This window comes from Mizuhopecten yessoensis, unplaced genomic scaffold (assembly GCF_002113885.1).
Source record: "Mizuhopecten yessoensis strain PY_sf001 unplaced genomic scaffold, ASM211388v2 scaffold4823, whole genome shotgun sequence".
NCBI classification, from domain to species: domain Eukaryota; kingdom Metazoa; phylum Mollusca; class Bivalvia; order Pectinida; family Pectinidae; genus Mizuhopecten; species Mizuhopecten yessoensis.
The window spans coordinates 853437-880670 of NW_018405739.1; the positions used below are offsets into that span (position 1 = coordinate 853437).

General features: G+C 35.9%; 1 protein-coding gene across 7 annotated transcripts in view; it reads right to left on the minus strand.

Annotated features, from left to right (window-relative positions):
* LOC110449826 (synaptotagmin-1-like) overlaps positions 1–27234 on the minus strand; it is a 95412-nt gene that overhangs the window by 36436 nt on the left and 31742 nt on the right. The window contains exon 1 of one of the 7 annotated variants that reach the window (XM_021496936.1): positions 9807–10314. The exons of the other annotated variants lie outside the window; for them this stretch is intronic. The gene's annotated coding sequence lies outside the window, so the exon portion shown is untranslated. Of the gene's footprint in view, positions 1–9806; positions 10315–27234 lie in introns of those variants that run through there. 7 annotated transcript variants of the gene reach the window in all.

Sequence of the window (27234 nt, forward strand, 5' to 3'; positions counted from 1 at the left end):
ACATCCCCACACAACTCTATCAGCCAGGTAAAGATAGCTGACAGTACATCCCCACACAACTCTATCAGCCAGGTAAAGATAGCTGACAGTACATCCCCACACAACTCTATCAGCCAAGTAAAGATAGCTGACAGTACATCCCCACACAACTCTATCAGCCAAGTAAAGATAGCTGACAGTACATCCCCACACAACTCTATCAGCCAGGTAAAGATAGCTCAGCACATCCCCACACAACTCTGCCAGCCAGGTAAAGATAGCTGAAAGCACATCCCCACACCACTATCATGTGACAAACATGTAAATACCACACACTTCCTGTATTTCTAAACTGAGCTGTAGCTCGCCATTACTGCCATTATCTGTACATGTTTTTCTATACTCTGATATAATCTTTCTGTATAAGGTTTGCTGATCTATTTTACTTTTATGCGTTCACTTCCTACATGAAAGTAGATCCCAATATTTCTTGTTTTATATCCTTTTTGAACCATCATTCTCTTGGGACTTCCTAACTCACTTTATAAATGAAAGCTCTAATCAACTAATGTATAAACTTCTTGTTTTAGCTTTTCCATTCATTTTCAACATCAACAACAAAAAATACCAGGAAATCCTAGTCTTCTTTCCACATTCAGAAAATGCTTTCCCATCTAATATTGTATCAGCACCCAATCAATACTTACTCCTGATTTGTAATGGTTACTGTAAAGTGATTTACTGAACATAGGGTTACAAGTTGAGTATACAGCCAGACAAATAGCAGGTCCCTGTATATCTAGCTGTTACACAGACTTCTCCCATCGCAGGGTTTCTTTATGGTTTTATTGATAAATAGATTGTGTGAGTTTGTATTTAATAAATAGTTTTGGAGAATTGATTTTTCATAAACAGTTTGAATGAATTTACTAAATGGTTTGCCAGAATTATCATTTGATAAAAAAATAAATAAAAAAATATCTAATGAATAGTTTGTCTGATATATATTGTATGGCTTGTGTGAGTTAATATTTATAAACAGCTTAGGTAAATTGATATTTAATAAATAATTTGTTTGAATTTTTTTACTTGATAATTTGTCCCTGAAAATGTGTGTGTGGGAGGGGGTGGGGAGGGGAGAGCCCCAATAAAGAACCTGTTTTTGACTACTGTTATTACCCGTACAATCCTACATAGGACCACCACAGTACCGCCCTGTCTATAAGTATTATAAATCTGACCTATGAATGTGACAATGTGATTAAGCCCAGAAATATGCCTCTCCAATAAATCATTGCTAAGTCTTACGGAGAAATGTGCAGTTTATGTTTACAGTGATTCTGGGCAATAACTTTGGTTGACAGCAGTGTGTATACAAATGTCTCTGTGGGACCTACCAGCTGTGACAATCACACACGTCAACAGCTAAAAACGTATTACAGGAACAGAAGGAAACATCCATAATGCTTGTCAAATGTTGTTATCACATCACAAACAAACAAGATAGCGTCTGCCTGGTCTGGACACATTTACATACATCATCAAAATAGCTATATCATATAGTTTTAAGGTTATTTTTATGCAATATTCAAGCAATATTGAAGATTTCAAATAATACTTTTCTCCTTAAGCATCTGATGCATATACTCTTTGACATGAATTAGAAATTTTCCCTTAAAGCATTTAAACATTCTCTGATTTTTGAACTGCGAACAATTTTAGAAAATATTGATCACCCCATTTTATTTTCCCTCTTTATGGGGAAAAAAAATTAAAGATAAAATCAGATTTGGATAGAAAACATTCAAGCATAGTAACAGTTGTCAGTTCCCTGTCGTTTTCTAAGTCTCAATTGTAATTGATTATCAAGTAGTTGTAATTGATTATCAAGTAGTTGCATGATTTCCAGGACAGGAAGAACTGTGGGCTTGAAGAAATTGCGTGGGTGTAGTTGGTTATTACAATGCCATGTTGTGCTACTTCTGCACTTCAAATATCCCATGAGAAGAGCAATGCTTGGAAAAAACACAAACTAGATCAACACAACAGACAAATATAGCAAAGATAACAGAACTGCGACCAATGAACGATGCAATAAATCTTGTATGCAAAGATTGCCAAATCAACATGTTTTGAAATATTCATGGAATTCAAGAAAAATATCAACAGAAAGTGCTCCATTATGACAATCAATATTACTACAGGCGCCATGCTTTGGTCATCACTCCTGATTCTTGTATAGTATCTCTGCATCACATGGTGACTCTAATCAACATACAGCAAATACACAGCGGGACACGGATGCTGTTTAAAACGCACAGTACAGTTCCTGTAGGCTGACAACATTTGTCACGCCAAAACAATATTCTCTCTGAACACTTGACTGAAGCACTGACAACAATCTGAGAATGTGGCTACGCCTGCTGTGAATTTATGTCTCTCGTTCCAGGAGTTCAATACATTTCCATTATCCTGTGTGGGTGGATTGATAACACTAAATGATATATTCTATATTCCAATATCTGTGCTTCAGTGCACTTCTGGAATAATTGGGGAGGGAGGGACATTCTGACATAGAAAGGTTTCATTATGAGTGTGTCGGAGGGATGGGCGTTCTGACATAAAAAGGTTTCATTATGAGCGTGTCGGAGGGAGGGGCATTTGTTTTGCAGTGTTCATACCTTTATTTGACCAAATATCTAATTTACGAGTACAAAGATTGAGCTCCATATGGACTTCTATCCTCAAAAACAATTCTGCAGATCACCATTACATTAGTATGTTCTGTACACAAAATATTTGAAGTCTTCCACAGAACCTTGCACAGTAAATAACATCATTAGTTCTGAAAATGAAGTTTCAATGTCAACTCAAGACATTGCGGCACACAGTAAATTATCAACAATGTCACCTTGAGATGGTGCAGCACACAGTAAATTATCAACAATGTCACCCTAAGATGGTGCAGCACACAGAAAATTATCAACACTGTCACCCTAAGATGGTGCAGCACACAGCAAATTATCAACAATGTCACCCTGAGATGGTGCAGAATTATCAACAATGTCACCCTGAGATGGTGCAGAATTATCAACAATGTCACCCTGAGATGGTGCAGCACACAGTAAATTATCAATACTGTCACCCTGAGATGGTACAGCACACAGTAAATTATCAACAATGTCACCATGAGATGGTGCAGCACACAGTAAATTATCAATACTGTCACTCTGAGATGGTACAGCACACAGTAAATTATCAACAATGTCACCCTGAGATGATGCAGCACACAGTAAATTATCAACAATGTCACCCTGAGATGGTGCAGCACACAGTAAATTATCAATACTGTCACCCTGAGATGGTACAGCACACAGTAAATTATCAACACTGTCACCCTAAGATGGTGCAGCACACAGCAAATTATCAACAATGTCACCTTTAGATGGTGCAGCACACAGTAAATTATCAACAATGTCACCCTGAGATGGGGCAGCATACAGTAAATTATCAACAATGTCACCCTAAGATGGTGCAGCACACAGAAAATTATCAACACTGTCACCCTAAGATGGTGCAGCACACAGTAAATTATCAACACTGTCACCCTAAGATAGTGCAGCACACAGTAAATTATCAACACTGTCACCCTAAGATAGTGCAGCACACAGTAAATTATCTACACTGTCACCCTAAGATGGTGCAGCACACAGTAAATTATCAACAATGTCACCCTGAGATGGTGCAGCACACAGTAACTTATCAACAATGTCACCCTGAGATGGTGCAGCACACAGTAACTTATCAACAATGTCACCCTAAGATGGTGCAGCACACAGTAAATTATCAACACTGTCACCCTAAGATTGTGCAGCACACAGTAAATTATCAACAATGTCACAAAAGATGGTATATGTACATCATCCTTGAGAAAGTTATCATCGAGTCCAGCAGGAGCATTGGATAACTTGCAACTATTCTGTCTGTAGGTTAGATCTCATCTTCACTAACATAAAAACACATCACATTCAATCAGGTATTACAGTAATAAAAGGACAAATCTTATTTGTTCTTTGGAAGCAATTCAGATTGTTGAGAAAGACACATAATAGCATTCTGATCTCATTTTAAACCTGATGTTCTAGGAAATTAAAATATTTCAATAACAGGAATGATTAAGGAGAAAATTTGAAAAAAATAATGTGTTAGAAAATGAATTTCTTGAAAATGATTTAGAAAACTGTCAAATCTTCTTCGCTAACTTTAGGTATTATACTATATTTACATCTAATGGAAAATCCAATAAAATTCTTTCCAATATTATAATAATTGAAAAAGGTTAAAGTTTTTTCCCCTAAAAAGGAATAAATTTCTCTGAATCCACAAAATCCTAAAAAGACACCCCTTTAACTTCTACTGTTCTTACCCTGTGTACTTGTCACAGGCTTAAAAAAATAGGTTAATTGGGCGAGCTGAGCTGTATCAATTATTGTTTATAGACAATGTTTCATATAAAAAGCCATTTCCTCATGACCCAAGGTCATACCTGATGGACGTAGATTCACCTAGTCATCAGAACAGTTGTTGGGAGATTGGGTTTGTGGTGATTAATTCTGACAAATCCAATTAATGTCAATGTTACTAGAACCTAGATCAGAACATGGTGATCAGAGAATTATACTATTGTCGGGTGTGTATCAGATCAATGGAAAACAATGGTGTGAATTAGGTCGGCTTTGTCACTAATGAACATACATGCTATATAAAACGTGTGACGTGATCGTCAACATCCCAGTGATCAAATGATGTTATTCTGATAATGCAGGTGATTACTTCATACACTGGCTAAAGCTTCTAATTATGTAGCCAGAGGTTCACCACTTCCGTACTGAGTCTGACCTATTCACACTTACCATTATACACCTACGTAGTGGTAATAAATTCTAGCAGGATTTGTTCTAGTTCCAATAAAAAGTTTTGCAGTTTATATAAATTGCTCGAGTTGATGTTGAGAAGTACATGTACTTTGTCATCTCTATGTTTATTTCATATGAAAGACATTGTCTTTCAGTGGTGTAAATGGATTTTTTTTTAAATCTCATCATCAACTTGACATTTACAAGACCACACCTCTCAGGAAGAGGTACATGTATTACCGTATTAGTTACAGCTACTGTTCATAGTATTTCAGACATAATGGTATTTGACAAACACTTGGTTGGAAACCAGTAAACTAAGTTATCATACAACAAAAATGTCAATTAAAAGTTATAGTTAAGTCCACAGAGAAACCAATGAAAGTTAGCAAACACTACTTAATCATTTCAGAATCACATGTTTCTGACATGCAATGAGAATCACATGTTTCTGACATGCAATGAGATGCAGTAAATTTCAGTATAGGAATCATGTTAATTGTAGAATAAAGCTAAAAACTATGCATAAAATGTGAAGTTACCCAGTCAACGAAGCACAGTTTGTATCCGTAGTAGGCTAACATCATTACAAAAGTTACCAGTACTCAACAAGTATCGGTAGTCACAGCTACCTACAATATGAGGCTAACATCATTACAAAAGTTTACCAGTACTCAACAAGTATCGGGAGTCACAGCTCACTACAATATGAGGCTAACATCATTACAAAAGTTTACCAGGACTCAACAAGTATCGGTAGTCACAGCTCACTACAATATGAGGCTAACATCATTACAAAAGTTCCCAGTACTCAACAAGTATCGGTAGTCACAGCTCACTACAATATGAGGCTAACATCATTACAAAAGTTACCAGTATTCAACAAGTATCGGTATTCACAGCTCACTATAATATGAGGCTAACATCATTACAAAAGTTTACCAGTACTCAACAAGTATCGGTAGTCACAGCTCACTATAATATGAGGCAAACATCATTACAAAAGTTACCAGTACTCAACAAGTATCGGTAGTGACAGCTCACTGCAATATGAGGCTAACATCATTACAAAAGTTTCCCAGTACTCAACAAGTATCGGTAGTCACAGCTCCCTATAAAATGAGGCTAAAATCATTACAAAAGTTACCAGTACTCAAAAAGTATCGGTAGTCACAGCTCACTACAATATGAGGCCAACATCCTTACAAAAGTTACCAGTACTCAACAAGTATCAGTAGTCACAGCTCACTGTAATATGAGGCTAACATCATTACAAAAGTTTACCAGTACTCAACAAGTATCGGTAGTCACAGCTACCTACAATATGAGGCTAACATCATTACAAAAGTTTACCAGGACTCAACAAGTATCGGTAGTCACAGCTCACTATAAAATGAGGATAACATCATTACAAAAGTTACCAGTACTCAACAAGTATCAGTAGTCACAGCTCACTGTAATATGAGGCTAACATCATTACAAAAGTTACCAGTACTAAACAAGTATCGGTAGTCACAGCTCACTATAAAATGAGGATAACATCATTACAAAAGTTACCAGTACTCAACAAGGATCGGTAGTCACAGCTCACTATAATATGAGGCAAACATCATTACAAAAGTTACCAGTACTCAACAAGTATCGGTAGTGACAGCTCACTGCAATATGAGGCTAACATCATTACAAAAGTTACCAGTACTTCATTGGAATGTCCCCTGCCTGTTATGATAACTGTACAACTCTGTACTGTCATATCTAAATGTGTTTTTATTTGGACAGTAATACATGTACCACGACTTGGGACCATTGCCATAGGGTGCTAGGCTGTACATTCTACTTTCATTTTATTGTTGTCATCTGCCATGAAGTCAGCAAACAATGATTACCAAAGGAAAATTCAGACATTTTTGCAGAGGCACATCCAAATACTAACACAACAGGCAAAAAGATTGTAACAAAAGATAACATGCAAGAAAGAAGATTAGGAAATGACAACTTTGCCATAAACTACAGAACAGTTTATTTACCAATTCAGATTCTATTGTGATGCTACTGTCAGGTACAGTGAATGGAGACATATAGTCCAAGGGTTCACTGCTCACCATCAGCCAAGGTTTGCACTTTCAAAAGTCTATGTGATATGTACTAAATCAATTCTGTCTCTCTCGCTTGGAAACAATGCTCTAATTGTGTTATCTGGTAAGGTTTAATGCCCTGAGGCCTAAGGGTTTGGGTGCTATACTTCCCCAGACAACACTTGAAATGAACAGTTACCTCTGGAAAGAGACATAATACTAAATAGATAAATATTCAACATAACACAAACCTTCTAAATTTTGATGGCATTCGTATCAGCTATTAACGGCGTAAAATCCCAATTGTTGAAGAAATCACTAACATCACATCACAACTGTTACATGGATACCGTTGACCTTTCCCAGAAGAACCATTGACCTTTCCCAGAAGAACCATTGACCTTTCCCAGAAGATGGCAGTTCTATTCATTGAACATGCATACAAGATCCATACACTTTTTTGAACTAAATGCCATTTTTTTAATAAATTAATTAAACTTTCTATAAAATTCAGATGTTACAATGACAGTATATGTAAGTTTTGAACCGCTTTCAGTTGGCACTCATAGTAATTTCCAGCTGGCATTCATATTGACTTAGGAATGTCATATGAAAGCAGTTTAATGCTAACTTTATAAGTCAACAACAGCAGTTAATTCTAAACAATGTACATTTGTAAATCTAATAATCACAGAGCTAAACATAAGCCTCTTTCAGCTGTTTTTCCTGGTTCTATGTTTGACATTTCAGCGCTATAGCCATTGATAGAACACCCCAGCTTGATCCATTTATAATTCATCAATATACCACATAACATCGTCTTCCTCCTATAATACATTACTCGTCAATTCACCACACACCGTGGAAAAGTTATATACCTCACCATTCTCTCACACACAATGTTACTAACATAGAACAATGAATCTCGGTATCCTTTACCCCTCACACATCACACCCCTGGTATACCATACTGACATGACCACAAAACATCACATAATGCTACCCAACATAAAACAAAGATTTTATCTATCTTTCTCATATCACACTCAGTAACATTTTATGGCCTTTGACATATCATCTTTCTTTTGGATACAATGTTACCCCAAATATTGGAAAATTAGTTTCAACATCATCGACCCACACCACAGTGAAAACACTCAATCTTTCAGCCATCACAATGCTCTCTCTGTTGCCTTTTACCTCAGTCAGACTTCAAGTTAATTGTAGTACCAACAAATTGCTCAACATTAATGTAATTAATGGCGTCTTTAGATCACCATTTTGTCATACACATACGTACAATGTTACTCATTATTACCCAACAACGCTACCTGTTATTCAATATTGGTATTGTTATAGTCATCATTGTTCCGGTTATCTGAGTTTGTTAACCTAAACCTGATACTGGTAAACGTTATTCAACATTGGTATACATTATTCAACATTGGTATATGTTATTCAACATTGGTACACAATATTCAATATTGGTACACATAATTCAACATTGGTATATGTTATTCAACATTGGTATACGTTATTCAACATTGGTATACATTATTCAACATTGGTTTACGTTATTCAACATTGGTACACGTTATTCAATATTGGTACACGTTATTCAATATTGGTACACGTTATTCAATGTTGGTACACATTAGTCAATATTGGTACACATAATTCAACATTGGTATATGTTATTCAACATTGGTATATGCTATTCAACATTGGTACACGTTATTCAATATTGGTGCACGTTATTCAATATTGGTACACGTTGTTCAATATTGGTACACATTATTCAATTTTGGTACACGTTATTCAATGTTGGTCCACATTATTCAATATTGGTACACATTAATCAATGTTGGTACACATTATTCAATATTGGTATACGTTATTCAATGTTGGTACACATTATTCAATATTGGTACACGTTATTAATATTGGTACACATTATTCAATATTGGTACACATTATTCAACACTGTTTCCTATAACCCGACACTGAACAAAATAGTCTAGAATCTAAACAACATCTATGGTGGTAACTAGTTACATATAATTTCCATTCTCTTAACCACAATGATACTTGTTAACCTTACACTGAACAAAGTAGTCATAAATACCATGTATCCATACGGTCTAATGGTATCCACTAACAGGTCCACACACTGACATTCTCTGTAATGAGCCTACTACATTCCGCCAGATACAGCAGGATGAAGAATCTATAATGTTATTACACTATATGTTTCCCATAATCTCATGAGTTAAATTGTTAAATTTAACTTTCAATACAAACCATCATGTCATATGAGACATCTTTTATCTTCATTTATAGACGACATCTTTTATCTTCATTCATAGACTTATCTCATTGAATCACATTGTGAAATAAGGAGGAGAAAATCATACATCCTTACTCTAGAAAACTTTTAGAAAATAAATACAGAAAATCTACAATAATGAGGATTATTCTTTATTAAAAACAAGAATCTAGGTCAACCGAAAGACCATGGTAAGCAGTTAAGATTTTTTTCTTGTTTTATGTAGATTTTTTTTTCTATAAGAAAAGAAAAACAAGGATTGATCAGAGAAAATTAAGATAACTACCAGTAAGTAGAACTGACCTTTATATCTAGATAAAACTTATATGGTAATATTGAGTCAGAATCACATATACATGTATATCAGAAATGAAAACCGAAACATCACAGAGACATCTTATTGCTGTGCCCGTGATCCCGGAGATCAATACACTGCCACCATTGTGGAGTTTTTCTCCTGTTCGGTTGGTGACCAAAGGCAAGGATTGAAACCCCCCTCCCCTCACTTACCAGGTTCTGCAGTGAGTCCTCAACTAATGCCAATAGGCACAGCTTTTAATCAAGTGTTCAAGACAATTTCCAAATAGAGTCACATTTCAGCCAGAAAAGAGAAAAATGCGTTGAGAGTAGTTAGATCCAGTAGTGAGGGGCTTCCATGAAGGTGGTAGACAGCCAGCAGATCAATACTCACAAAGGACCCTGGGAAGGCTGTGATTATTGATGAGGCAGTAGGCCTCTGTGTAGATGTAGCTGTATCTATAGCAGTAGTTGATGGAAGAATGGTTCTCAGTCAGCACCAACAAAAGATATCCACGGAAAAGTCAATAGTGCTTAACCTGTGTCAATAATCTCTGCGAGTCTGTAATAAACCCAGGGATCTTGGAATATATGTAAATTATGAAACCAAGCTAAAGATCGGTGAAAATACCCATAATGTATTAGCCTGGGTCCTCATCAAGGTGTATCAATATGTAATGAGCTAGAGTATCAATGTGTAATGAGCTAGAGTATCAATGTGTAATGAGCTAGAATCCATTTAACCCTAGTTCGTGACACAAGGTTGATAGCATTTTGATCAATGAAACATAAAATTCTTGTGATCTCGACAGGTGAAGTGAGACTTAGACAGGGCACAACAGGGTATAATATGGTCACCTTATAAAATTACATCAAAACACAACAAGGAAGTTCCATATTATTTTTTTTTTATCTATTTCAAGCAGTTTGACAGCTATATAACGAACCAGGAAGAAATCTATCCATTACCTTTGTCTACTGATTAGACCTTTCCAGATTAAAAATGACATGGGATTTAAAGGAATAAAATGCCAGCATTGCAGACTATTGTATATACGATTGTGTTAAGAACAATAAGATCGGGGTTTATTACTTCTGGAATTGTATCCCCCCAACTGCTCTCCCGTTCTCACGACCTCAGCTGTTGCAACGGTATCAAAACCCCAAACTAACAAATTCTCAACTGCTCTTAATTCATTTATTTGATTATACACAGAAACCTAACTCTTAATTGTATGCAACCAAAACTATACCGTCAAGAGCCACCCCAAAATAAGAAAATACCACAAAACAATAGATCACCTTCTCATTTCAGGTATTGCTATAATTACTTGTAACCTAATGGTCAATGTTTGGTCGAGATCAATGGTAAACTCTCAGTTGTCTTGAACATTTCTGGTACTATTTTCTAATGTAAAGTAATTTTTTAGATAGCTGCCAGGCTTTGAAAACTGAACTGTCACGATTCTGACATTATTCTACTGATTTGAACACCCGAGAGCTCCTTAGGGTAAGTGGGTTTGTGAATGACATTCAGGTATTCGGATCAACAGCTAAACAGTGCACCACGGCAGCCATTTACTCCGTTTTTGCAACATTCCTTTTAACGACACATGAATACAACTAGAGTCAATATGAGCCTTAAAAATTCCTGACGTTGGTTCTGAACCTTTTGATCAAATTAAATTAATTTCACGACATCCTGAAGTAAGAGGACCACAAGACCTGACGTAATATCACTTATCTGGTTTGATGACATCTAGTGCATATACATATATACATAAAATGATCAACAAAGAAAGTTATATTTGTAAATGGTATGAATATGGTATTATAACTTTAAGGCCTCAGGGAAGATGGCTGATGGACCACAAAGGCTGTACCATGGCATAAAGTCACAGGTGACACATGTCACTGATGAATTCAAAATTCAAAATATGTCCCTAAAATTGATTCTAACTCCTAACCTATGGTAAAACAGCCAGACAATATCAACTACTGTCAGGATAAAACACACTGATAAACTGGCTGTGCCAATAAACTATCACAAACACTCAAAATCAAGCTCAGAAATATTTTTTTTTAACACAAAAAAGTTGTTTTGTTAAATAATGGGTTCTAAAAATGTGTGTTCAAAGCAGTCTCTTTTATCGATTTGTGACGTGAAAACTCCAAATTATTTCATCACTACAAGTACCCCATGCTGCCTCCGAGGGTTTACTCTGGGCGAGAGGCGGCGTCAAGTATTGGTATTCTTAACAACCGTAACTAAAACCTGCAGAGAAATCGGTCCTGGATCCGTACACTACAGAATGGCAATGAGGCTTATCCAATAGGCAGATTCAAATAATTATTGACAATATGCTATGAACAGGATAATTGGAAATAAATTATTGTTAACCAAGAAAAACATTCTTCAAATAGTCAATGCCCATTATGGGTGTGTTTTGTACATTATACTGTTGTTATGGTTACAGTGACGCAGAACTGTTGATTTTCAACAAATATCAATATTTTGTTCAGCTATATATAGAATGTGAGTGCAGGGCTTGAATACCGGTCTAGAATGGAGTGTTTGAGGGAGTCTATCTATCAATATTAACACAATGCCGAGATCTAAACACAGACTCTCAACCGTTATCTCCACCATCTTGTCCTAAACACATACAATCATTATCAAAGTAAACTAGGCCATACGTCATAATGATAACTCAAAACCACATCTACATGGTACTTTAAAGTAAGTATTCTTAAACAATTATAACTTTTGATAAATCTGTCGCATTGATGAACAATCAAGTTGCTTCTATCTAGCTGCTTTTTACTGACTTACCATAAGGGAATTTCCATTTAGCTCTCTAATAAAGTACTAAGGACTATTTATCTGTAGTTACTGGTTCAACTCCTTGTGACCCGATAGAAAAAGTGACTTTGTAAACATGAAAACTAAATACACTATTGGAAATGGTTTAGATTAGGGTCCAGTGTGTCTTCAGGATAAAAGACTTTGTTAAGTGAGGAAGGTCAGCAGGTAGGGCAGTTTGTTACAGCATCCATCTGGAGTATAATGATCAACACTCCAGGTTCTAATCCTGGCCTGGATTGTCACAATTTTCCTTTCCTGTTATGAATCAACGCTTACATTTTTTCAGTAGAATCATTAGTTTAGCAGATCTACAACTAATAATTGACTAATTGTGCTGATTGTAGCATTAGTATGATAGTGCTAAATAATTCCAACATATTAAAAAAAATAATTTTTAATCTTTCAACCACTATATAAATGATAACAAGCTAAATTCTATGTATTAGGTGCAATACTATAAAATGCACAGTTCAGAAAAATATTTTTTATTTTTTAACAATCTTTCAATTTCTTAAATTTTTTAAGAATATGTTTAAATGAAATGGTAATTAAGAATAGAATTATTCAAGAAGCAACCGTACTTAGTTTGTTTTTTCCTGAATTCCGTTTGTTTTTGTTCGTAACTGTTGTCCATCATTGTAAAAAACAATACAAATGAAATATTGTTTAAATTTGAAATAATTTGGGCTCATTAAGTTAATTTAGGTAACATGCTTTGATAACTCTCCACTAATTAATAATACTGCACAGAATTATATCTTATCAAGGGAGGTAACTCTAATATCAATTACAGGTACATTGTATAACACTAGATATGGTGTTGGGTGTAATCAGGTAGCAGGTATCCTTAAATTGGTTAATATTAAAAATCCTCACTTAACAGGCTAGACATCCCTATACTGTAGTTTGCAGCTCACTCACAAATTAACACAATCTTTGTGTGACAAACTGTTTAATCACTCTAGATGGCAGCTAATCTAGAGCAGACACAAATTATCACCTCATCAGTAAAAGTACTGTGGATATGGCAAGTAAACATAATTATGAATAGGATCCAGTGGTGTTGTTCATCAACCCTTCGTTTTGAGTTGACCTACTATCATGAGAACTCTGAATAATACCACATTGAAATTGACCGCATTGCAGGGAAGTTGGGCTCCCCCTAATCCTCATCAGTAACAATTAGGGCTGTCAGAATATCATCAATAATTACTGGCTAATACAATTGTCAGAATACCCACCAAAATGTAACAGAAATCAAACTGATTTATCTAGATCAAGAACCATATCATATTTTCTTTTTCACAAAATACCAATGAGTGTTTGAAATCCTACACTTATCTATGTCACAAACAGTACAAAAAAAACTTTTAAGCGGATACGGCATGCATTGTACTGTATAACATACAATCATCTCTGTCCAGTCAGATTAACACAATACAAAAAGGCTATATTTAGAAAATACAGGTAAAGGTATGTTTTTACATTATTTACTTAACAAGTAAGGATTAGTTGCTCTAAATGATTTAATAATAATCGGCCAGTATGAAGCTAGGAGGAGGATAGGACAGTGACATACCATTGACCAGTAACTAAGTTTAATAAATAAGTGTAATTATCTATCAGATATCAGCTCCAGTTATAAACTCAGTGTGCTACATGTAATAAAGGTGCCTCTTCTGAGGATGACTGTAATTTAACGTATACCTATAATAAAACCTTTTTACACCAAATGCAATGTTTGTTGTAGATCATCAACCATCAAACATTACAATACCTTTACCATGTATTATTGGCTTTGATAGACAAGATGAATTCAGCTTAATTTCATTATCAAATAAACTTGCCACTCCTATATTTTTTTACATTAAATTGTAGGCCTCTTAAAAGAAACATTTGTTCACACATTGATGAAGCTATCCATATCTCATGAGAAAATCAAGATCATGGAGATGGTATACCCCTAGCAATCAACAGTATTCAGATAGTACAGTTGCAGTAATTAAAGAGCATTTCAATGGTGTATTATGTGCTACAAAGATAATCAAGAGAGTGTACCATTAACAATCAAGAGTTAGCTAATTCAGATAGTATACTATAAGAAATCAAATTCATTCAGATTATGTACTCTTAATAATCAAGAGAATTCAGAGGGTATACATCAAGGAATCAAAAACTAAAGCATTTAGATGGTGGCGCTCTAGCAAACAGAGCATTCACATGGTAGACATTTACCAAGCAAGGGTTCAAATGGTGTACTAAGAGCAAAAAAGAACATTTAGAAGGTAGTGCTCTTAGCAAACAGAGCAATCACATGGTAGACATTTACCAAGCAAGGGTTCAAATGGTGTACTAAGAGCAAAAAAGAACATTTAGAGGGTGGTGCTCTTAGGAAACAGAGCAATCACATGGTAGGCATTTACCAAGCAAGCGTTCAAATGGTGTACTAATAGCAAAAAAGAACATTTAGAGGGTGGTGCTCTTAGCAAACCGAGCAATCACATGGTAGGCATTTACCAAGCAAGGGTTCAAATGTTGTAGTAAGAGCAAAAAAAAACATTTAGAGGGTGGTGCTCTTAGCAAACAGAGCATTCACATGGTAGACATTTACCAAGCAAGTGTTCAAATGGTGTAATGAGAGCAAAAAAAGAACATTTAGAGGGTGGTTCTCTTAGCAAACAGAGCATTCACATGGTAGGCATTTACCAAGCAAGGGTTCAAATGGTGTAGTAAGAGCAAAAAAAAACCATTTAGAGGGTGGTGCTCTTAGCAAACAGAGCATTCACATGGTAGACATTTACCAAGCAAGGGTTCAAATGGTGTAATGAGAGCAAAAAAAGAACATTTAGAGGGTGGTGCTCTTAGCAAACAGAGCATTCACATGGTAGACATTTACCAAGCAAGGGTTCAAATGGTGTACTAAGAGCAAACAAAAGTATTCAGTTGGCGTACTCTTAGCAAACAAGCAGATTCAAAATTCAAATAATGATGTATTGCCCCTTTGCAATCAAGAAAATGTGTATGGTGAACATTAAGAGTAGTCAAGAGAATTCCTTATAAGGAGTATAACTTAGAATAATCAAGAGTACCCTTTATATGGATTATGATACACTTGATTGCGACATAAAACAGTATTATCTAATTCAATAACTGCTTGATCATTCATCATAACCGCTGATTTATCTACTGATCCTTGGTCTTTTCTCTTTTAATTTTTGGGTACAATTTTACAAGTTGTTTTTATTTATTCTAGTGATTAGGTGAACACAAAGTAAAATCAGACTCATTGTTTGCCTCAAACTCCAAAGAGATCCTACATCATATGCTTGGCAACTGTGTCCCCAGTACTAAATATTTTTAGTGCTGAATTGCTAACACAAACCTGTCGTGTACTGGCTCTGCTATCCCGTTACATCAAGGGGATGACGCAGGTACTGTCACCACTACTCTCAATTATCATTACTTCAGAACCTAATATAGCAGTAGTTAAAGTCAGTTATCTCCCCTCTGAGAGAGTGTTACAGCTTTCGTGCTGGTGCAGAATCAATGCCAACTTGGAGCTTTGTACAATTGACATTCCTTCTCATTAACTTAGGTGTAAGGAGTGCTAAACCAGCAAATTCCAAGACGGCAATTATGTTGTACACAGTGTATCTACAACTATCTAATTACTTTGTTGGAATACATACAATATAATTTTATCCCAGCATGACAACAAAAGGAATTAGAATGTAAGTTTTAATTGTGCTATTGTGACAATCTTAACAAAGGATCCAGACAAAAAAAAATGCATAGATATAATGTTCTATCTTTACACCTGACTGTTTCCATGTCACTGGACAAAGTCTCTGACAGACACAGTAGTATAAGAGGATCAGCCTAGACACATATAGGTTCTGTGTATTTGAATAATGAATTGCACAGTGGCTATGGGGCATTAAACAATCCACTAACTTTATGCTTAGTTTATCATGGGACAAAAACAGGAAAAACAATTACAACTCTGACGCACTTCCACCTTTTACCTTGACTATACATGGATCTCTGATCATCTCATACATAAAATTGTTTATTACAAAAGCCTGTTGTTAATCCTTAGGTAATCCAACTGAAAACAAGGAATAGTGACACAATACTTAATCCTCTAATTTAGTAAGCAGCATTTCATGCTTGAGCTAGGTTGCCCATCAGGCATTTGAGCTATTGTGTGGATTGAAATTTTCAAGTGAAAGTGAATTTAACCTTTGACCTTTGGATCTAAAAAGCAATACCAAACAAGCATTTCTGGTAGGAAGCAGTGCATGAAGTTTGAGTGTTATTCAAGTTATAGTGCTGAAACAAAGAACCCCTCATGGAAGGATAAACAAGTTCATTACATATTATTCCATCTGACCTAGATCGGGTGATAATGAAGTAATATAAATTAATCACAGCCAGCATAATAATAATAATAATAATATTTATTCGGTAAAAGCAAGATACATGCAGGTACAAATATCACATATGATCACAGATTTCAATTGCATAATAATCACAGATTTATCACAGTATTTAGATTATCAAGTATATATCATAGTACATGAAGTGGGTTTTTTGGTGCTAATTGCATTATTGGTAAATCAAGTAATTAAATGAAAGCTCATGTGTGTTACTACAATGAAAGCTCATGTGTGTTACTACAAATAACTATAATAATCCTGAATAATTGCTCCAAAAATATTTTTATAGATATTTTGCTAATGTGTTGTGACCAAAGCTGAGAATTTCCTAATAACAACAATAAGGTAAATGCTGAGCAATCTGTAGTCCCCCAACCAGTTAATAGACAACAATAGAATTAGTAAGTAATAGGTTATTGTCTGTGTCTATTTTCATACCTGACAGTAAGTAGAGCTACAGGCAGACATTAATAGCTGACCAGCAGAAGTGATAATGTACAAGGCTATTGACCAGTCAGAAATCAGCTGCATGTTATAAAATCATGCTGTATTATGTACAGCTCAGGGTTGACTTCTGGTGCAGCCACTGTTACCCCAAAATACGTCTCAAGGCAACATCTTACAGAAACCAAAGTAAGACTCTATTTCAGTCCCCTTGATGATTATCAATGCACAGTGGACACCGACGAGTGGCACAGTGCATGGACACCGACAAGTGGCACAGTGGACACTGACAAGTGGCACAGTGGACACCGACGAAGGGCAGAGTGGCACAGTGGACACCGACGAAGGGCAGAGTGGCACAGTGGACACCGACGAGTGGCACAGTGGACACCGACTAGTGGCGCAGTGGACACCGACGAGGGGCACAGTGGACACTGACGAGTGGCACAGTGGACACCGACGAGGGGCGCAGTGGACACCGACGAGGGGCACAGTGGACATCGACGAGTGGCACAGTGGATACCGAGGAGGGGCACAGTCGACACCGACGAGGGGCGCAGTGGACACCGACGAGGGGCACAGTGGACACCGACTAGTGGCGCAGTGGACACTGATGAGTCAGGATGGAAAATAACAAACCCATATTTCTTACTTTTAAGTTAATGACCTAGAACAGGGGAAAATCTGAAGAAAACTAAATATTACAAAACAATTTAAAGATATTAAGAGGATTTGGACATAGCATGATTTATTTAACAAAACAAGCAATTCTGATTGATATGTCTCACCTGTGTTCCGCTTTGACCATCGATGCACATATCAGAGAAACTATCTTAAACACAAAAAACTTAAATTTGATTGAGAAAGGTAGGCCGCATCCAGCATTTGATGCATGGGTTGAGATGTACTACCTAAGATGCATCTTTGGTCCAAGTTTGGTTGGTGTAGCACTTATATTTTCAGTGAAACTAACTTTAACGCAAAAACTTAATGTTGACACCGCTGGCGGCGGGGATGGCAGAAAAGCAACACCTCAGTCTTGCTTCTGCTACTTTGTTGCGGCGAGACAAAAATGTATTCTTAAATGTTTGCAATAAACAAATGATGAGATGAATCATGGTATCAAAATACGAAGTTTCTTCCTGAAAAATCACTTACAGATTGACAAAACAGCCTGCAGCTCCAAACTGTTGATGATGTAAATGATTGAAATGAATTGCCAGGCATACACAAGAATTCCCTAATGACTGCTTTATACATGACAACTATATCCATCGCATCTACAACATTAATCATTAGGCCGGCTGTAAAGAGATTCTAATCCTGATTCAGAGTCATAAAGGTCCACACAACCTCACTCTGGCTGTCCCTGTTGTTGTAGAAAACTAAAGTAAAAGGAAACCAACTCAGACCTAACTTTAAACCTTTAATAACCTAAACTTGCAAAGCCTATTGGTCTAGAAAACCAAAGGCCATGGCACAACTACAAAGGATGTAGTACCTTTCAAAGTTGGCTTTTTAGTTCTGGCTAGAGGAAAATTCCTGTAAAGTAGAGTGTCTGACTAGAAAGTCTGGGATAACTGGTTTGGTCCCCAGTGAAAGCATGCACTATTATCACTACTAACCTCTTATTACAGATTGGTGCTGTTGACCCTCCCCATTCAAAGAAGAGGAAAATGTTTGGTGGGCACCTTATGACCTGGATTGACCTTTAATACTACCAACTTGTGACAGATCAGAAAAAGATCTACTAATCCCCAGCTTCTCTCGTCAAGTTTAAAACTCTAGAAAACCTAAGGCCACATGAAGATTTTAAAGTTTGACAACCTCATTTGCAAAGTTTATTGGTTTTGGTGTGCAAAACCAAAGGTCAGACCCAATGTAAAGGTCCAAAAGTATTGCAATCAAAGTCCATTGGTGTTAAAACCAAATGCCTGGGCAAACGTTACCTCACAGGGCCAACCTGTTTAGTCTAGAAAAAGTACTAAAGAATGAGTGAGATCAGCCATGTTGCCACCCATCACCAGTGATAACCACTCCTGAGTATAATCCTTCCATTACTGTGTCCTAGCTATCAGGTACAGTCAGTCAGTAGAGGAAAATGTATACGGATGTTTGTATTAGCCAGCTAGGGCACTCCCTGATTAGCTGTTTATAGAAATTAACCTGTTCTAGCTACATTCGATTTGGTTCGGATTCACAGTTATATTAATGACATATAAAATACTGAGGTCAAACTTTGTCCTCAAGTTCTAATAACTGTGAGGTCAGTTATTCAATTAGCCTCCAATTAGAACGGATGTGAGATAGAGGCATGATATACAGGTGTGGGATACAGGTGTGAGATACAGGTGTGGGATACAGGTGTGAGATACAGGTATGAGATACAGGTGTGGGATACAAGTGTGAGATACAGGTGTGGGAGACAGGTGAGATACAGGTATGGGATACAAGTGAGATACAGGTATGGGATACAGGTGTGAGATACAGGTGAGATACAGGTGTGGGATACAGGTGAGATACAGGTATGGGATACAGGTGAGATACAGGTGAGATACAGGTGTGGGATACAGGTGTGAGATACAGGTGTGAGATACAGGTGTGGGATACAGGTGTGAGATACAGGTGTGAGATACAGGTGAGATACAGGTGTGGGATACAGGTGAGATACAGGTATGGGATACAGGTGAGATACAGGTAAGAAACAGGTGTGGGATCAACGATTCAGCATCAAACTTCAACACAGCGGAAGTGTATATTAACCATCATGTAATACTTGTTAATAATCACTTCAGATATAATGTACGTTAATTAGAAAAATAATAACTTGGCAATGGTGATATTAGCTATATTACAGCTATAAAGTGATGTAAACAATGACGTTGGGCAGCTGTCAGTAAAAGAATAAACAAGAGGCCCATGGGCCTTAATGGTCACCTGATATATTTATACAGAGAGTTGATTTTGATTTTAACATGAACAAAAATATTATTCAAAGTGACAAAAAACAATAAAACCACCTTATTCAATATCTAGCTTACAGATTTAAGGTATTTGAAACTAGCACCTCTGATTCTAAACAAGGAATATGAAGAAATTTTAGCACACTTACGCCTTTGTGCCCCACCCTCCAGCCCTCATAATATCAAACTGTCAACTCAGGGTTATAATTCCAATCAAGTTATTAACATGTAATATTCAAAGTATCATCTGCCATTATAAACCATAATAAATTTTGCACCCGAAATTAAACAAATGTTGGTCCAAAATGTGATTTCCCTATATAAACTATAGTAAAGTTTACCCCCTCCTCAGGGGGAAACGTGAGACCCCAGGGTCAAGAGATTCACAATTTTGGTAAAGGACCATAAGACCCTTCCATCTATGAATAGTATTTGATTCTACCATATCTGGGTCTTGAGAAGAAGATTTTTTAAAATTTTAGTCAATTTGACCTTTTTGGCCCTGCCCTCGGCCCCCTGGGGGCTGGGGACCAAACCATCCTCTATTTTTGTTAACCTTTGGCCATGGAAGGTTTCTGCAAAATTTCATTGAAATTGGTTCAGGGGTTTTGGAGAAGAAGCTGAAAATGTAAATTGTTTACGGACGGACGACGACGGACATAAGGCGATCACAATAGGTCACTTGAGACTTTGTCTCAGGTGACCTAAAAAATCATTGAGTGAATTTTATTTAATATCTTAAAATCTTTCATTGTTGCATAAATTACACGTAATGAAAATAACAACATTTTAATCGTCAATAGTCTCCAACTAAATGCCATAATGACATTGATTAATAGTAACAGAAGGTGGCAGTATCAGTGACACTTTTCTCCAATATGAACATTCACTTCATATAAGATTTCAGGTTGATCTTTACATTTTTGTGAACTCTGACACTCATGGCCTTTAATAACTGATTTATACAGACGTATACATTTATATGTCTATAATGTTCAAGTCTGAATTCAAATCAAGTCTTTTGCATAATGCCAGTGATTCATAGCAAGACACCCGCTGTATTGATTTTCAGCAGACTGGTCAAGGAAACCTTGATCAAGAGAGACTGTTTGATAAACAAATCCTGGGAGAAAGTTGTGAATGTGATGTTAGTTCTGGTAGGTACAATGACTGGTTAGCCGGGCTAGCTGTGATTGATGGAGGCCTGAAGCAGTGAACCAAGCTGATTCAATCACCCACTTGACTCCCAGAAATGGTAGCCACCAGAATTCGTGGCCCTATACACACTTTATCTGTAGACTGCAGACGAAATGTCACCACCAACTTAACAGCACCATTTCGCTGGTTTCCTCTCAAAACAAATCTATATAAAGCCATCTTTGATTCTATAACAGTGACAGGAAACCTTCTGGCATTTCTCCACTCATAAAATCTATACCAAACCATTTCCAAGTCTGGCACCACCAATTTGCTGTTCCTGTAACAGGCATGAGATATTCCTAGCCAGTATTTTCCTTTTATTTCAACAAGATACTTTATTTTGCAATAGTCTTCTTTATTCACAAATAACTGTACTACAGTCACATGTTAAGGTATTCATGGACGTTTGGGAGGTATGTTTGGGATACATTTTTTGTCTCCAAAAGAGCAGAACTGATATTACATTACTGCTTTTTGCGATTCAATGTATTCATCATTAAAACAATATTGTTTTATTGTAATAAAACTAAATGTCACCAGCCATACACTATTAAACCGTCATAATAAATGTATAGAATTGACATAAAAGATTTTCTGAATCTACCAATGCCATTTTTTTGTGGTATTAGGAAATATAACTCGTCATTGTTTAAATACATATTCTTGATGATTCTCCCTCAGTTTGGAAAGAGATTTTTCAAACACTCAATTATGGCATCTGAAGTATGTTGCCTATTTTCATTGAAAGTAATTTTTCAGATGCTTTTAGATTTTGCCACATCGTTTAATCCTTTCACCACTATAGACAATAATAGACTCGTCCAAATCAATGTATGGTAGAGTCTACTAAAGTTACATAGGGGTGAAAGGGTTAATTTGAAATGTTGCAATTGGCAAACATGACCTTTACTCTTCACTTTGCATCTTGTGATTCAATTGATCTGTGTATATTTCCCCTAGGGACACAATAATAACCCTTTCAAATAACCTATTTTGAGTTGTTCTATAATAGGCATAGTTCAACAAATTCACAGACTGGAAATATTAAATTTAAGTGTCTAAAAATTGGAGTCTCCCTCCTAAATTTTTTGAGAGTTAGCAAGTATGTGTAAGCCTTTCTATTACACTTCCTTGCACATATCCTGATAAACTTATACTGTATAGCACAACACAACAATTTAGATACATATGTTTACTTGTACAGGTCCTATTGTGTTATTTTCACATATCCTTCCTTGTAGGTCTTGCTGCCACACAAGTTCTGGGTTGATGTGCACCTTTGAGATTATACGTGTATATGGAATCCTAAGCCTGTCTTACTACCATTTGTTACCAGACCTAGTGTAGTGGGCCTTAAGCCCCTCCAGGAAACCCTTGTTGTATCAGGATCTGTCCAATCACTCAAAAGACTCACACCAGCAGGAAGTGCTAAAACCCATGAAATGTTCAACAGCCTGCAAGTTCAAATGTCAAGCCACCATCAACTAGTGACAAAAAATTAAGATTGCTCAACCAAAGCACTCAGGGACTCGAAATAGAGCTCATCCATAATTCAACTTCCTGACATGCCACTCCTTAAATGGCTGCTCTTATATACAGATCTGCGTTAACAATGGACTAGAAATATGGTCAGAGCAGAAAGTGTCTCAGTCTACAGTGCATGCCATCATATTTTACAACTCTCAGAAACCTCATATTGTAGAGTGGAATACCACTGCCTCTTTAGATATAATTAATTGATAACCCTCCTGATAACCTCGTTGATGACCCCTTGGTCCCTATATTAAGATCCAGCAGTCTTTTGTAGGACATCACCAATAATGATAAGCTCCTTACTGATAATTAAAATCATTCATCAAAACCGTTGATGTATATGGTGAACCTAGAAAACGTTGGTAGGACATCAATGCCCCATGTCCATGTAAAATCATTTGCTGTGTTTAAGGATTTTGTACAAATAGTATCTTGTTGGTGATTTTGAACTAGGCACCCAGTTAATATTCATAATGTCATCATTCTTATTTACTGTAATTACTTCAAAGAAGTTATCTTGCTGAAGTGGTTACAACATTTTTCTTCTGGCACTATCAATGACCTTGGTCTTAACCTTAACACCTTGAAACACAAACTCAGTCAATGTGTTCTCATAATAAAACTTTGTCAAAAGCCATTAAGAAATGATTTTTTTTTTTATATAAGTATTTATTTTGTCATCTATAACAAGAAAAAGCAGCAAAGCTGATGGACACCAAATCTTTAGATACAACTTACCGACAGTCCAAAATCTACAAGGGAGCAGATCCAGTGCATTTGAATTTATTCTTCGAACATTAATTTTCACACACAAAAAAAAAAGTGTTTTTCAAAATTTATTAGAATTCATGGCTTCATTTGATTGCTACTGATCTTTACAATAACACTTTACGCTAACTGTCTCACAATTAACATGATGTAAAAATGTTTTTTAACAAGCACTGAAAGTAAGTCTACCAACAAACATTGAGAGCAACATGATATATGCCTTCTAAAAGATGATGTTGTGTAATCTCTAAACCCTTGTAAAACATCACTGATGGGTCTAGTCAGAGGAATGCAGGACCAGTATCCTCAACACACAGTCCCAAGGGTATTTTGTTGGAGTGTTATGTTATAAACTGTCTCTAGATCTAGGATTGAGATCAAACAGGGAACTGTCTCTAGATCTAGGATTGAGATCAAACAGGGAACTGTCTCAAATCTCAAAGATACTAGACATAACTACAAATGGTAAATCACACTACTGTTTTTCAAGATAACATCATATTCATTTGCGAATTGCAAGGGGAGTAGACCTTTATACTTAAACAAAGAATATATATTATACATATCCTTTCCCTGCAATAACCACAACAGCTTCACAGATACTAGTAAGAAGTGGTTTTAAGCAAATTAAAATGATTATTACCAGTGAAAGGTGACATACATTAGATTAGGTTAGAAAATAAAGACTTTTTTCTATAGTGTCACTGTACAATTAGTTCTATTAGTTAAAATAATGAACATCGATATCTAACCATCATGGTTAATACATGGGGGAGAGATGATGATTCGTTAGTACCACTTATGTGTTAGTGTTTGGTTCTCAGATGTTTTATATCTTTAATAACCTGCAACCAAGATCAATAAACTTGAATAGTTTGGTATAAAAGAATGATGTGATCAGATAATCTGAAATATTATTCCATGTTTTATAAACAGCCCATGTACAGCAGGCCATAACTTCACAGAATAGTTAATTTCCTGGTTTTACATAAAACTTTTGGAAGACTAGGATTGTTAAGAATCAAATGTCAAACAGACAAATTTTTCACAAGTATCTTATTCTAGATATATTTACAGCACTAGATTAAATATGTAACAGAATGGTGTTGTGACCATATAATGATACAGCTATACACATACATAAAACAATGGTGTTGTGACCATATAATGATACAGCTATACACATACATAAAACAATGGTGTTGTGACCATATAATGATACAGCTATACACATACATAAAACAATGGTGTTGTGACCATATAATGATACAGCTATACACATACATAAAACAATGGTGTTGTGACCATATAATGATACAGCTATACACATACATAAAACAATGGTGTTGTGACCATATAATGATACAGCTATACACATACATAAAACAATGGTGTTGTGACCATATAATGATACAGCTATACACATACATAAAACAATGGTGTTGTGACCATATAATGATACAGCTATACACATACATAAAACAATGGTGTTGTGACCATATAATGATACAGCTATACACATACATAAAACAATGGTGTTGTGACCATATAATGATACAGCTATACACATACATAAAACAATGGTGTTGTGACCATATAATGATACAGCTATACACATACATAAAACAATGGTGTTGTGACCATATAATGATACAGCTATACACATACATAAAACAATGGTGTTGTGACCATATAATGATACAGCTATACACATACATAAAACAATGGTGTTGTGACCATATAATGATACAGCTATACACATACATAAAACAATGGTGTTGTGACCATATAATGATACAGCTATACACATACATAAAACAATGGTGTTGTGACCATATAATGATACAGCTATACACATACATAAAACAATGGTGTTGTGACCATATAATGATACAGCTATACACATACATAAAACAATGGTGTTGTGACCATATAATGATACAGCTATACACATACATAAAACAATGGTGTTGTGACCATATAATGATACAGCTATACACATACATAAAACAATGGTGTTGTGACCATATAATGATACAGCTATACACATACATAAAACAATGGTGTTGTGACCATATAATGATACAGCTATACACATACATAAAACAATGGTGTTGTGACCATATAATGATACAGCTATACACATACATAAAACAATGGTGTTGTGACCATGTAATGATACAGCTAAACACATACATAAAACAATGGTATTGTGACCATATAATGGTGTAACTGTGTAAAATAAAGCAGTTATATTTTATCCACATCTCTACAGTATTTATATTTTACCCCAGAACTTATAACTGTATCAATAAACTAGAAAATGTCTGTAAGAAATAAATGCCCCCACTCATGGACGGGACGGGACAGGATGCGACGGACAAGGGCAACACTTTATGCCCCCCTTTTTATGGCGGGGGACATAATAAATAGCAATTAAAATAATGCCAGAACTGTGTACATGCACAGAAGTTATATTTTATGTAAGAAATGGGTACAAGTATAGCAGCTACCTTTTATCCAAAACCTGTGAACATGTTTAGAGGCTAAATCTTGTTCTTTGACTGATTCAATATGTACACGTATCATGAACAGTTATACTTAATCCCACAACTGTTTTACTGTGTAAATGTATAGCAGTAATATTTTATCCCAGAACTGCATGTGTACATGTAAAGAGGCTATTTGTTCCTGGGATTGTTTCTGTGTATACATTTATACGGGTTACATTATATAAAATTATATAGCCAGGGCTGTGTATATCATTAACATAGCTGTTACACAAAGATTTATTTTTTTGCTACATTCTTCGTCAAAACACAATCTGATAAATATAACTACCTTGACCTATTTGTAAATGTGAAAACCACAATAGAATCAATAATAGTAAGTGATGTAGTGTGAAAGAATAACACAAACAAATATTACCCATGTGAAACATTGTGAACATTGAAGCACTATAATACAGCATATGGCCCCTAACTTTTGGTGATAACTTGCTACACCACATGTCTATACAGGAGGAGTATGTATGAAGGCCAATTATCTCCAAGCAGTTTCTATATATCCAAATCAATACCCATAATAATGCTGGATTGTGTTCATTATGCAGAAACAGAGGGCTCAAGGGGAGATAATCACTGTCACAGGGTAAAAACTCATATTAACTAGCTATATATAGTCATTCCCACTAGAGAATTCACCCATCTTCAATCCAAGTATATAATTCTGCCATCTTCACTCTCAGTAGATAGTCCAGCTACCTTTATTCCAAGTTGATAATTTAGCCATCTTCCCTCTTCCTAACAGAGAATGATCCAGCCATCTACATTACCAAGATTACACAGGTCACAGACATCTGTACCCTAGTACCCAGTAGACATTGAAGAATACACAGGTCACAGACATCTGTACCCAAATACCCAGTA